This window comes from Limanda limanda, chromosome 8 (genome assembly GCF_963576545.1).
Source record: "Limanda limanda chromosome 8, fLimLim1.1, whole genome shotgun sequence".
NCBI lineage: Eukaryota > Metazoa > Chordata > Actinopteri > Pleuronectiformes > Pleuronectidae > Limanda > Limanda limanda.
The window spans coordinates 13115111-13128940 of NC_083643.1; positions in this window are offsets into that span (position 1 = coordinate 13115111).

Genomic DNA, 13830 nt, shown 5'->3' on the forward strand with positions numbered 1-13830 from the left:
ACCCTGTAGTTCAGTTAAATATGAGCCCACGTTTTGATGCAGTGGAAACGTGTAACTAACAAAGTGAACATTGAGTTAAACACATTCTTACAAACTTAGTAATTACGAATGAATCAATGCAGGTCGACAGGCACCGGCTCCGTACGTCACAGTGACGTAGCACAACGTCTGACGTAGGCACCCGACTCTCCGCTGTAGGGTTAATGCTTAAGTTTTAGAATGAAATTAAGCTTATATTTTTTATATTATATTATATTAAACTATATTATATTGTATTATACTGTATTATATTAAACTATATCATATTAAACTATATCATATTATATCGTATTATATATTTTTCGAGTTGTGCATCAATGTGGACTGAGCACTTCATCCTGACAACAGTGTTTTCATGTATCCGGGTTTGTGTTTTCTTTCTGATTAAGCAAACATCTGGTAGAGTTATTGTATATTTCACTCACTGTTGAATTTGCCAGACGCACACACCTGCATATACTGTATGTATATTTTACTTTTTCTTTTTTTTAAAGGAAGGTTAAATTTGGTTGGTGAACAATGTACATTTAAAGGAACTTTATCGTCATTTATGTTTTAGAAAGGACTAAATAACCCGAGAGATCAAAGACAAAACCAGACACCGCTGCTGCTAAGCATAAACCACTAGAGGTCAGCAAATACACTCTTTAAATGGTTTGTTCTCACAAAATGATAAAGAACATCTTCTCAATGACCCGATATTTCCCCAATAAATTTGGTTTTACACCATAAATCACAATTATCTCTGAGAGTTCTACCTCCATCACAGAATAATTTAACAAAATTTAGTTGTTGTGCTCACAACATTGGACATTTACATTTGTAAAGTGAAACCGCAGCATCTTTTAAGAATCAGTGTGTGTCTGCCCTGTCAATCAATCCAATCCAGATATGGTACACCTATGTTTTATGAGTCATGTGACTTGTCCCCTCCCCCAGAACATTTATGGTTCTTTGTTCCCTGAGGTCATCCCACCACACCACACTCCACTCTCCATCTTTTTATTGCTGGTAGCTTAAAACCCACCAAAATGCAGCTCTATCATTTGAAATTATCACCTGCACCTTATCACCTTGGACAACAATCCATCTCTAACTCCAGCTGTACGTACTTTTGAATTTTCCTCTGAGGAAAACCTTTAATTTTGTTACAATGCAAGACGTCTTGTTGCTCTAGTTTAATTCTTACTCCAGAGACTGTTTCGGCCGATCTTGAATCACAACAGTAACTAAGATTTATAAGATACTGTATTTTTGCCATATTTTTTGTCATAACGCTACGTTTGATGCGGTCTTGTAAAAAAAATATATTTACCAGTAGACCAGGCTGAATGAAATATAGATGTGAGTCTGCTGTATGTGATTGTACGAATATTTAAGTAGACGTCAGCCGAGGGCAACTGGGTTTCTCATGCATCACTCATTCATTCTGTGAGGGAGATGCTCTCTCTCTCTTTCTTTCTTTTTCTCTTTTCTCTCTTTCTCGCTCTCTCTCTCTCTCTCTCTCTCTCTCTCTCTCTCTCTCTCTCTCTCTCTCTCTCTCTCTACTTTATTGGCATGTTGGCATGAATGTCAACTGAAAAGTAACGAGATAAGAAAAAATACAATTCATTGAGTCGGATAAAATAATGATAATAATATTAATATAAATTAATACAAAAAATATATATCTCACTCTTTCCCTCTCTCTCCGCTGCTCTCCTCCTTTCTCTTTCTCGTCTGAGGCCTATCACTTTACAGCGTTTGCCTGTAACTTGAACTCTCATATTCAACCATCTGTAACACTCTAATAAGCTTTACACTGCAGCCCCGCTGCTCTGTGATCAGACCAGTTCATTCATTAACAGTTCTAAGTGTGGAGCGAGTGTATCAGTGACTGACCTCAGATCAGATGGTAACCAGAGTCCTGCTGGAACAGTGGAGCCCAACCCCAGCTTCCAAATTCACAGCTGACCAGGGACTACCTGCTCGAGTAAGGGGACACCAAGCCCGACACACTGCAACACACAGACACACACACATAAGGCCTGAGATGCTCATGTGAATGCAGGTCGTCAGGGAGGCAAACACTGTGAAAGGCAAAGAGGAGAGGAACCCCTCGCCTGCACGCCACCAGAGAACAGCCTGGGAATCTGTCTTCCGAGGACAGGAGGATGATGTGACGACAGATTGACCTAGTGACCAACAGAGTCTGGACTTTAAAGGTGAAGTCTGAGGTACACTGATGACGTAACTTGCTGCTACTGGACAAATGGCCAACAATGCTGCAAGAGGACATTTTGAGACAAAAGACAATTCTCAGCAGATAATGGGTCAAAATGAATGTCCTCTTGTGCATTTACCTTTAGTGTTTTTGCCTTCATCCCTTTTTAAGGTAAGGATGTATGTTTCTCCTTCGGGATTGCTCAGCCTCCACTATAGTGCTTGATTATATACAAGAAGAAAATCCACATGAACTGATATTGTTCCAAAGACTGGGAAACCCCAAATCCACCTGATGTCAGTGCAGTTAGGGTTGGTTTTATTGTCTTTCCTGGTAACTCGTGAATCCACCAGCATGCATGGACTACCTTGCTCATCTCTGGGCCACTGCTTTGGAAATCCATCCGACGCCAACCCCGACCCACCGACACCTCCGGAGCCAAACAACTCCAGGCGGAGTAGAGACAACCAGAGGCTTCCAGCTGCAGGTCCAGTTGTTTCCCAGCCAGAAGCTCCACGGGGCAGCCCACAGGAGGAGCACGACCAGCCTCACAGGACTGTCAGCTGTATCTCCACCCAATCACACACCAGAACCAGAGAAGTAAATGAGACCAGCTCAAACTCTATCTGCCACATGCAGAACCAAGATGATGAGCCAGGCTTCGAGTCACCTCCACACTGCCATAGCCTCTCGCTGAGCTCAGAGGATGATGAGCTGGAGTGTAGTCCAGACCTGGAGCTGAAATATCCCCAAATCCCCAGACCCTCCATAATAATCTTACAGTCTGAGGTAAGAAGGCTGTTAACGTTGTAGCCAACTGGTTTTCGCTTAGACGGACGGATGGATGGATTGACGGGAGTACAGATGGACAGATAGGTAGATAGATAGATAGATAGATAGATAGATAGATAGATAGATAGATAGATAGATAGATAGATAGATAGATAGATAGATAGATAGATAGATAGATAGATAGATAGATAGATAGATAGATAGATAGATAGATAGATAGATAGATAGATAGATAGATAGATAGATAGATAGATAGATAGAATGATAGATAGACAGATAGATGGATGGATGTACTTTATTGTTATCAAACTGTTACAGCAGCAAGGTGTCAGGCACATAACACACCAAACCACATATATACAAATATAATACAAAAAACTGTGCATATTACACACACACACATATTCATAGATAGACATTTATATAGCCAAATGGCCTTGCAGTTGATAATAGAGTTTGTGTAATACATTATATAACCACAAGAGGGAGTGTAGAACCCAAATGAAATCATTGATCTACTCTGTGTGAGAGTTAAACTAAGGAGATGCACATGGGCCTCTGGTTGCATTTAAATCCTTCATTCCTAATTAGACTATAACTTGTATTCTTTTGTAATAAGGTAGAAATGTCAAAACACACACACACACAGTGTTGGGAAGGATACTTTCAAAACGTATTCCGTTACAGAATACAGAATACATGCCCAAAAATGTAATCTGTAACGTATTCCATTACATTAACTAATCTGAGTAACGTATTCTGAATACTTGGAATACTTCCGGTTTGTATTGCATTTTTTAAGTGCATGATTGCGGCGTTGTTATAGTCAGTGGAGCAGCAGCAGTTTAAACTCTCTCTCCGCCGATGCGGCGGGCCAGCTGGATGTCCGGCTCCCATCCACTCCCACCTCTGTGCCGGTCCCAACGGAGGCTGAAGGACCCCCCCCCCCCCCCCCTGCGCCAAGGCTGCCTTGCAGTGCAGCGATCGTTTCGGCGTCGAGTCTATTTTTTTTGCGCTTGACGCGAGCGTATCGCTCCAGGAAACACACTGAAAAATGATTTTAAACGATATTGATGACATTTTATATGATATAAATTAATGAAAAAGCATGCATCCAATAGTTTGTATTCACCTTCTGTTGTCCTGGAGTTTTAATTTTACCAATTTTACCGATCACATTATTAAATGCCCCCTTCTGCCCATCCACTACAGACACACAAGCAGTCATAAAGATAAAAAGAGAGGGGGGGGGGCGGAGAATACGTAATTTACCCTCGACACCCGACATTGAACGGAGAGAACAGCGGAGAAGTTCTTGAAGATAGATGACATTAAATTGGGACGCTGTTGCAGTTAATGTTGGAGCAACAAGTGACCATATGCTTTTATACTACTTGGTCAACGGGTGATATTATCAGCGCTGCCCGGCGCTTCAGCGTCCGGTGTGAACCCGGCGTGCCTCGCTGGTCTCCTGCAGAGCCATGACAGCGGAGCTCTGGAAGCGCAGGTCGGTCTTCTGTCACCAGGCGCTGGAAGGGCAGCTTGCGGATCAGCAGCTCCGTAGATTTCTGGTAGCGACGGAACTCTCTCAGAGCCTCGGTCCCGGGCCTGTAGCGGTGAGGCTTCTTCACGCCGCCGGGGTCCGGGCTCTCTTACGGCAGCCCTGCTCTCCAGCTGCTTCCTGGGGGCTTTGCCGCCGGTTGATTTACGAGAGAGTGAATAAACTCGAGAAGTACCGTCATGTAATCCACTGATTTCAACAATGTAACTGTATTCTGAATACCATCTATTTATTTTGTAACTGTAACGGAATACAGTTACTCATAATTTGTATTCTAAATACGTAACGCCGTTACATGTATTCCGTTACTCCCCAACACTGCACACACACACACGTGCACTCTCACACAGCCACTCTGAGGTCAGGGCGCTCGGTGACTGGAGGTATAGGGTGTCAGTGAAATGTGTCCTGAGCTCCTGTTCTACAAGATCTGTGTTTCCTGATCTCTGTAAACACAACATCCTGTTTGTGTGTGTCTGTGTGTGTGTGTGTGTGCGTGTGTTGTGCGGGTCAAAAGTATTGTTTCTATGTCCCAACCAAAAATCTATCATGCACAACGTCCTCCTCCTTATTCAGAGAAGGGAATGACACATTATGTAAAGCCTTGCTCGCTCTGATCAATAATGCTGATCAGCAGTGGAGGCTGCAGGGGAATGAGAGGGAGGAGGCTGTGTTAGTAGGAATCCTGGAATTGACACAGCTGATTACTTCATCCAGTGGGAGATATCTGACCAGCAGATGTTCAGACATCTGGCGGGGCTGATGGTTTTAGGCCAGAGGATTGTCAGTTTGATAAGGCCTCAGTTTAGGGACGTGCCGGGATAGTATCAAAACACATGGTGGATTTATTGTTGCAAGAATTAGGGTTTTTTAAATTCCTTGACAACTAAAACATCCAGCCGACTGGAACCAGTACTCAGATGTAAAAGAGCTCTTTGACTACCTTGTAAGGGCCTCCCCATAAAACTGCAGCAGAGTTGGTCATTGGCCAACAACACAACACTCCTCCATGGTTAATAAGGCTGTGAATGTATAGAACAACCCCTCCCCCGTCATAGCTGTTATTGTTGTGTCAGATTGAGTTGCACAACCGTTTTCTTCCTCCACCGGGGAGGGTTTGTTTTTCACCCATGTCTGTTTAGTTGGTTGGTTTAATTAGCAGAATTACACAAAAATAACTGAACAGTTTTCCACAGAACTTGGTGGAAGGATGTGGTGAGAGTCCGGAAAGAACACATTCAATTTGTGTGCAGATCTAGACCAGGGGGCCGGATTCAGAAAATATATTTTAAATTTTTCTACCATTGCGAAACAGGATGTTTTTCAACATTTTCACAATTTCCTCAAGAATAATCGTCTTTTGAAAATATTCACAAACATTCCGAGAACTGATTTTATGAATTTGTGAAATTTGGTTCACCATGATTGTACTTGGGCCTTGGTGAAGGTATGTGCACTGTGCCTATTTACTTCAATTGAGTTTCCTATTTTCTTCTGAAACAGGAAGGCGATTTCACAATGTTTCCTTCAGCAGAGTTAATATCAAGCACGTGTCACACCCAGGGCTGGTTCTTCAGTGAAGTGTGATTTTGACAGATGGTTCAAAAAACACTGATTGACCCACTGGAGCACAAGCGTGATCTGAGCATGTGCATGGACCCCTGCAGCTTCTTATCAGCTGACCACACAAATCACAGCCAAAAGCCTTTAGTGATTCCTGCCTTCAAGGCGCAAATTAATAGCCCCACCCCCCTTGTTGTATAGCGCCCTGGGGGCTGAACGTGATGCTGCAGGCCGTTATTGACAGATATTGTGAAAAGACGTAATGTGCAGTATGTCTTTTAAGAAAAACGAAGAGTGTGTGAGAATGAAGAGCACAAGATATCATGTACCAGCTCTGTGTGTCATTCCAGGGTGCGCGATTCTTCTGACTTAATCATTAATGTCTTTGTTAAGTCAGCAAACACAACAGATGCAGCTCTGATCCCCTGATCCAACGCTTTATCTGTGTGTGTCGGTATCACTGTGTGATAATACGGTTGTCATATTGAACTCTAAACCTTCCCTTTAAGGTCAATAAGTATACAGGGCTCTGTCTTGATCCTGAGCTGAACCCCCGGACACATCAGAGCGTTCGGAACAATAAACACGCACAGAGTGACCGGAGTGTGGTTCAAAAAATAATGTCTAACTAGAAACATATCATGCGACCTCTTCAGTACAGTTATCGCTCTCATGCACACATACACACACATACAGCAAGACACAGTGGTAAAAGATTACCCAAGGCTGTTTGAGGTTGGATTGAACAGGACGGCAGAGAGCAAAGAACATAACTAGTAACACATAGAACAGTCTGTGCTATCACTGGCCTCAAACTTCAATCTGGACTGTATTTACAGATACACTATGTGTGTGTGTGTGTGTGTGTGTGTGTGTGTGTGTGTGTGTGTTTATGTGTGTGTGTGTGTGTGTGTGTGTGTGTGTGTGTGTGTGTGTGTATATGTTTGTATGTGTTGGCTCAGGCATTTAGGTTGTAAAAGCAGGTTTTAGCCTGAGAAGGATCTAAGCAGGTATCCACTTGTATCTCTGGCTGCAGGCCTATATCTGACCCCACATTCTAAAGAGCTGTGAATCAATCACAGTCACAATGTTACTAAACAGGCCTATTGTGCCAGCAAGGGGTTTTATTGTTTTTTTTCTTTTTGCTCTAAATTTAACCTCTACACTATGATCTGCGGCCGTTTTATTGCCCCTCAACTGCACCTTTCTTTATTCAGCCTCATGCAGGCCTGTCCTTATTGACGTGATTGTGACTTGGCTGTGCCAATTAGATTGATGTGTTTGTTATTCAGTGATGACCTTACTGTGACTGACAGTATCCCTTTGTGTTCCCTCCCCACGCACTCCCCTCAGGAATCAGAATTCCAGGAAACAGAGTCTGACAGGTCGGACGGTAGGGAGACAGAGGATGGAGGGTTATCAGGTACGGAAACCAACACGAGCTTCCTCCTCCGCTGGTTCTTGTCTCTCCACCTCCTGCTCTTCCACACTGTATCTGCTGGTTACAGAGTTTTCCAATGTGGAAAATGTTTTGTCTGACATTGTCATGACGGAGAAACACCTTTGATTTTTTTTTTTTCTCTGTGTGTGAGGAAATGATGGGTCACACACTTGTGCCCTGAATGAGTCATTATGAAAATATTTGTGTTATCTTGCTTGTTGTCTTATGAGTGATTAGGGAGATTTCTCATTGTTCAACTGTTTTAGATAGTGATCCAGTGGACAGGACGGACACTGAGTGTGTGTGCACTTGTCTGTGTGTGTGTGTGTGTGTGTGTACTCATCTTTTCGCCTCTTTAGGAGCTTTTCCAGTATAGACACTGACCTTGACAGGGCTGACTAGTGGGGTTCCAAAGAGGAACTGGGCTGTCCACAATAAAATGTCCAACGTGTCCTATAAGTCCTATAGGGTAGTCGAGTAAACCTGTGTGTGTGTGTGTCCTCATACAGATATATTTGTGAGGACTTTTATGACCAAATAAAACTAACAGTGTTAGGACGTTATGGGAAAGTGAGGACATTTTGTCCGGTCCTCCCTTTCTGACCCTCTTTCAATGGGCTGCTAGACTTGGTTTTCTGTCTAGGATTAGTGTTTATGGGTTTAGTTTGGGTTGGGCATTTAGTTGTGGTGGTTTGAGTTAGGATAAGGGGCTAGAGAATGTATTATGCCAATGCATGTCCTCACTAAGCCAGAAGTACAAGGGTGTGTGTGTGTGTTTGTGTGTGTGTGTGTGCGTGTGTGTGTGTGTTTGTGTGTGTGTGTGTGTGTGTGTGTGTGTGTGTGTGTGTCCTCACCTTGCCAGGATGTCTGGTAGCAGCTGAGTGCTGGTGGTTACCTAGGCGATGAGTCTTGGGGCAAAGCGTTGGGAGGGGTGGAGGGCAACAAATGGGTGAAAGAATTGAGTTGAGTGGCTTATTAATAATGTGATTGAGTGTGTACATTGTGTGCATGTGTGTGTGTGTGTGTGAAATAGTGTGTGCCAGTAGACCTGCAAGGCAGAGAGAGAGAGTAACAGAGCCTTGGCATGTCCCAGCCAAGGCTGCCCCATCTACTGGGAATCTCTGTGCCTTTTGTTTTCTAACCCTTCTAACATTACAGAGAATGGATTTTGGGGGCGGGGGGTTGGGAGGTAAAAACATCTTACAACAACCATATGACTACAGCCTCAGCAACTACAATACAACTGAATCTGACACAACAAACCTAATTTGGAAAGTTTTAGCTCAACATACTTGGTATTGATTGTTTTTGACTGCCGTTACTGTTATCACCCCTTGTATGTAACATCCCATAATTTATAAGGTATGTTTCTAAGGTAATGAAAGGATATCTCTCTCTCTCTCTCTCTCTCTCTCTCTCTCTCTCTCTCTCTCTCTCTCTCTCTCTCTCTCTCTCTCTCTCTCTCTCTCTCTCTCTCTCTCTCTCTCTCTCTCTCTCTCTCTCTATCTTAGCAAAGGTAAACCAACCTACAGTGCTGTCATTAACGCTTAACTAAACCAGCCCAGTGTTTTAGATGCTTTTAAAGGATTAACATCTTAAACTTTGTCTCTCTGCCACAAGCACATTTGTTCGCATGCATGTTCACGCACACACACATACACACACACACACACACAGAGCAAATGAGAGAGAAACAAGAGATCTGCTAAATATGGTTCTTTCAGAGTTGTTCTATCAACACAATGAGCAGTGTTCGCCTCATCACAGCAGTCTCTTTATTCCATGAGAGAAATTGAAACAATACAGGCAGACTTCTGTGCCCCCCCTCCACCCCTCACCAGGGATAAGAGGAGAGATTATGATTCACCAGGGGGTAATGTAAGTACAGAACCTCCTGTGTCTCTGTCTTTCTCTCCCTCTAACACACACACACATGCACACAATAGTCATGTTGACCTTGATTTCCTCTGGTCATGGTGTGTCTTTGTGAGTGTGTGTGTGTGTGTGTTGTTGTTGGAAGGGCCTTCCTGAGCTCTAGGTTGGAAATCCTGCTTATTCACACAAACAGGCAGAAAAAAAGAATGACGGATGGACAAGTGAACGGAAAAATACATGTTTAATATGTTGTGTGTCCTGTAGACTGTTCACCTCCAACATTTGACTTGAAATCTTTGTTTTTTACACCTTTAATAATTAACTACTGTTATTGAAGGATCTACATAATCTGAAAGCAAAGGTCTAATGGTACTGTGATGAAATATTAGACTATGTTTGAACTGTTTGTTTGCACATACCCCTAAGCAATAGAACAGCTTATCATGTCTGTATTTAGAACTAGTACAAGGAGTGTCAAATTAGTTAAAGGTGGGGTAACAATTCTAGGGAACGACGATATTTGACAAACAAATACACCTCTCCTGTCACTGCTCATCAGTATTGGAAATAGCCACCATGAACATTAACAATAACTGTAGACAAAGTACACACACTACACGTTCAAGAACCAAAACAGCCGAGACAGCTACACCACTGGTGTTTCGTGATAGGCTGCTGCCCGCTCGGAGAACGTTGCACACCGGTGTGTGATAGCCGCAGCCCACAGTGTGGTCCAAAGGCAGCTCCCAGTGGTCTTTGCACGTTGAAACGGCTCAATGAGGTCCAGAGTAGTCTGTGGTGCTTCAGCACTTAGTGTTTAGAGCGCTATTCTGAAAAGGATTGGGAGTGTAATGTCTAGTGAGAGAGCGGTGTTAGCATTTCCAGTGGTGGTAGTTGATAAGTTCTGAACGAGTAGTGGTGGTGTCCGGGATCTGAGGTCACTTGTTCAGGTTATCATCCCGTACTTTGACGGTAGAAGGTAGAAGAACGATAACATGATCTCATTTTGGATGTAACAGGTGATGTTTTAACACGTTTTGTTAAAAATCGCTCCAAAAAAGGTGATTAGCGTACTGTTAGCATATACTGTTTATGACCATTTCAATGAAAATCACTCTTAAAAGGCTCAGAGACCTCCTACTGGCTCCTACTGCTCCTTTAGCCTCCGTTCTAAGCACAAACGCAAATATAGCATCAATTAATGAGTCAAGAGCGCAGCAGAGATATATAACCACACACACATAAACACATGCCTGAGGTCAGGTGATCAAATAGACACATTACGTTGTGGACACATTTGTTCAGTAATGTGGATATTTCACGTCTTACTGTACAGTAACTGAGCCATCTGCTCTCCTTCCTGTTGGCAGTCATCAGGCTAAGTGCAGTGCTCTGTACAGTGAAGCTCAATAAATCTGGGTGGCTCGACCAGTAATAACAGCCTCGGCGACAACATCCAAGAGCTGCAGTGAAATTACTGTATCTGGAGCCTTTTTTTGCATGTGCGTGCATGCCTGACATTCAAACACATGCAAACACGGACACACACAGGCATGCAAACACCGGAAATCCCAAGCAGTCCGTAATTTGCTCATCTGCTGCGCTTGAGAGAGTTGAATTTGAATAGAATAAGATTGTGGTCGGATTTGCCTCAAATGGCTGGTAGAAGAGAGATAAGAGGAAAATACACAGCAATGAATAATAAGTATACAACTAGTAACAAAAAAAAACAAAAAAAATGGAAAATAGTGTCAGTGATCAATGACAATGAAATGCATTTGTCACAGGAACTTTAGTTGCTCCAGGCGGCGCTTTATGTCTCTGCTCTATTCGTACCAAGGAACACATCTGGTCTGGTGTTAATGAGAGACATCAAGAAACAGGGAATTCAGACAAATAAATAGTGAATGACAAATACATATCTACATTAGACGGAATGCCAAAGCATGATGTTGTGTCAGCTGAGACATGGAGTGTTTGGGTGGCTAATGAGGATGGAGAACAAGAGATCATTTCACAAGTATGCTGAAAAGGTGACGCATCCACTGATCTCACAAACCTCATCCCGCCAGACACCATGGTGCATGTGTGTGTGTGTGAGTGGGTGTGTGTGTGTGTGTAGAAGGGGACACTGTGGGGTGAGTCATCGAGCATTGATTGAATTAGCTGAACTTTGGTTGAACACTCACAGGGATAAGAGGGAAAGGCATGAACAAGCTGAAAGCGTTATTGCCCAAATAACTGCAGATGGCCTGAGAGTGAGGGTGTTGCCACAGCCAGCCTTGTTAAAACTACACAAACAGTCGGAACAACATTCCCTCTTTGTACTCGCATGCATGCAAACACATATAGACAACTCATGAAGTCCCAAAGACTTAGAGTGACCTAAGTGGCAGTTTCCTCCAAAACAAATGTGGAAAAACGCTTTAGTACATAGATTTGATCTTGTGGTTTCTCCACCAGTGCGGCGAGGTTGTGAGGTCAAAACTGTTGCTGGGTCAGACAGGATAGACGGAGAAAACAGAGTGGAAAGAATGCATTAAGTCTGTTAAGGGTCGGTGAGAGAGAGGGAGAAGCAAATAGTGGCTCGATGTTAAAAAAGATGGAACAACAAGTTCAACAAGTATCTCGGATTTAACCGAGAGCTCCTGAACACACGCTGCTTCATCATATGGTGGGTGGTATGCTGGTGTAAACCCCCAATCATCCAGAACTAGGTCACGCACGTGGGCCAGTGGTGTTTATGCACACTGCAATTATGTGCAATTATTTACCATCATCATGTTTTTTAATCTTTTTGATATTTCACGCTCACAGTAGAACAATAAAGAGATAATTTTGTCTTTGTGCATTAACAATACCTATTTGTTATGTGTTCTTTTTCTTAACCATAGAGCAAAGGATGTTCAGAAAATGTGTCCATTGTTTACCTCATCTCAAGAATATTCTTCACTTTTTCCAGAACAGATTCACTATTATCAGTCGTAAGACCTGCCCACGCTGACAGGAAAGCCTCTGTGTCACCATGGTTTTCAGATAACTGCCACATCCTGTTTAAAGAGGGGGGGTCCTTGGAGGCCTGACGGAGAAAAAACACAGGGCCTCACATGCATACCTACATGTACACACACACACACACACATACAAGGGTGCAAGAATGGTGGGAAACACTGGGACGATAACAGAAACATCTGTCCCAGAAATTAGACTACTGGCAGCAGTGTGTGATAGTGAGGGGGGGTCGTCAGGCTGTCCCGCTCAGGAGAGGAAACCCCCATATACACACAGGAAGAGGTAACAAGACGACCTTCAGTGTCCAAACTCCTCCACATCTCCCAATCAGCCTTTATTTACAGTGAAACAAAGTACTCAGGACTATGGACTGTGTGTACAAGTTGACACATCAACATAGGTTTCCCCACAGGTCAAGGGCCATGCAAATATTTGGAGCTGGCATCACGTTGCGTATACATGCACCACAAAACTTTTAGGTAAACTTGATGTAGGGTTTTTTGTGCGGTTTTTTTTACCGAGAAAGAGATTCTACACTTATGAAACCACCATTTGAGTGTGACTCGGAAATGAAACTGTGCCTCTGGATCTCTTCATCACTGCTGCGGTCTTAAAAGAAGAAGTTAGAAACTTCCCCGAAACCAACTGAACGGAAACAAGCAATAGAGGCGATATCGCATGATCTGCAGAGAAGTGGTTTTATAGTGAAGTACTTTCTTCCTATAGCAGTAATGGTTTATACCTCTGTTGTGTTTTAGTTAAATAAAACTCTCTAACACAAATAATGAGGTAGTGTCTATTGTGTTATTTTAAATGAAGCATAAGCTCTGAATTAATCAATTGACTTCAATGCCTTAACTGTCAATGTAAAGTCTAGAATAAAATTAAATGGTATAGAGAGTAACATACGTCTGTATTTTACTCTCTATAACATTTCATTTTGTAGACAGAAAAGGAAATACATATAAGTACTAACAATTAATAGAATAATAATCCTTACAATTTCAATAGGGCCTCACCTGACCTTTGATGTCAGTGCTCGGGCCCTAATAAAACACGAGGTATGAAAACAGATTATGTGAAACACACTCATATCATTTTTGGAGTTCTTGAGTTTGAAGGTGAGACCCCTCTCAGGTCTGTACAGAGTTCACTGGTTTAAAGTGGGTGATTAAACACCTACTTATTATTTTATTTTTTTAACATTTAATACAGACAAACAAACACATTTAGACAAGTTGGCTTTATCAGGTAGGAGTGTATCTAGCAGTTTCCCTTTGTCTGCAGTCATTATGCTAAGCTAACCAGCTGTCGGCTCTATATCTACAAATTGAGCTTACAGAT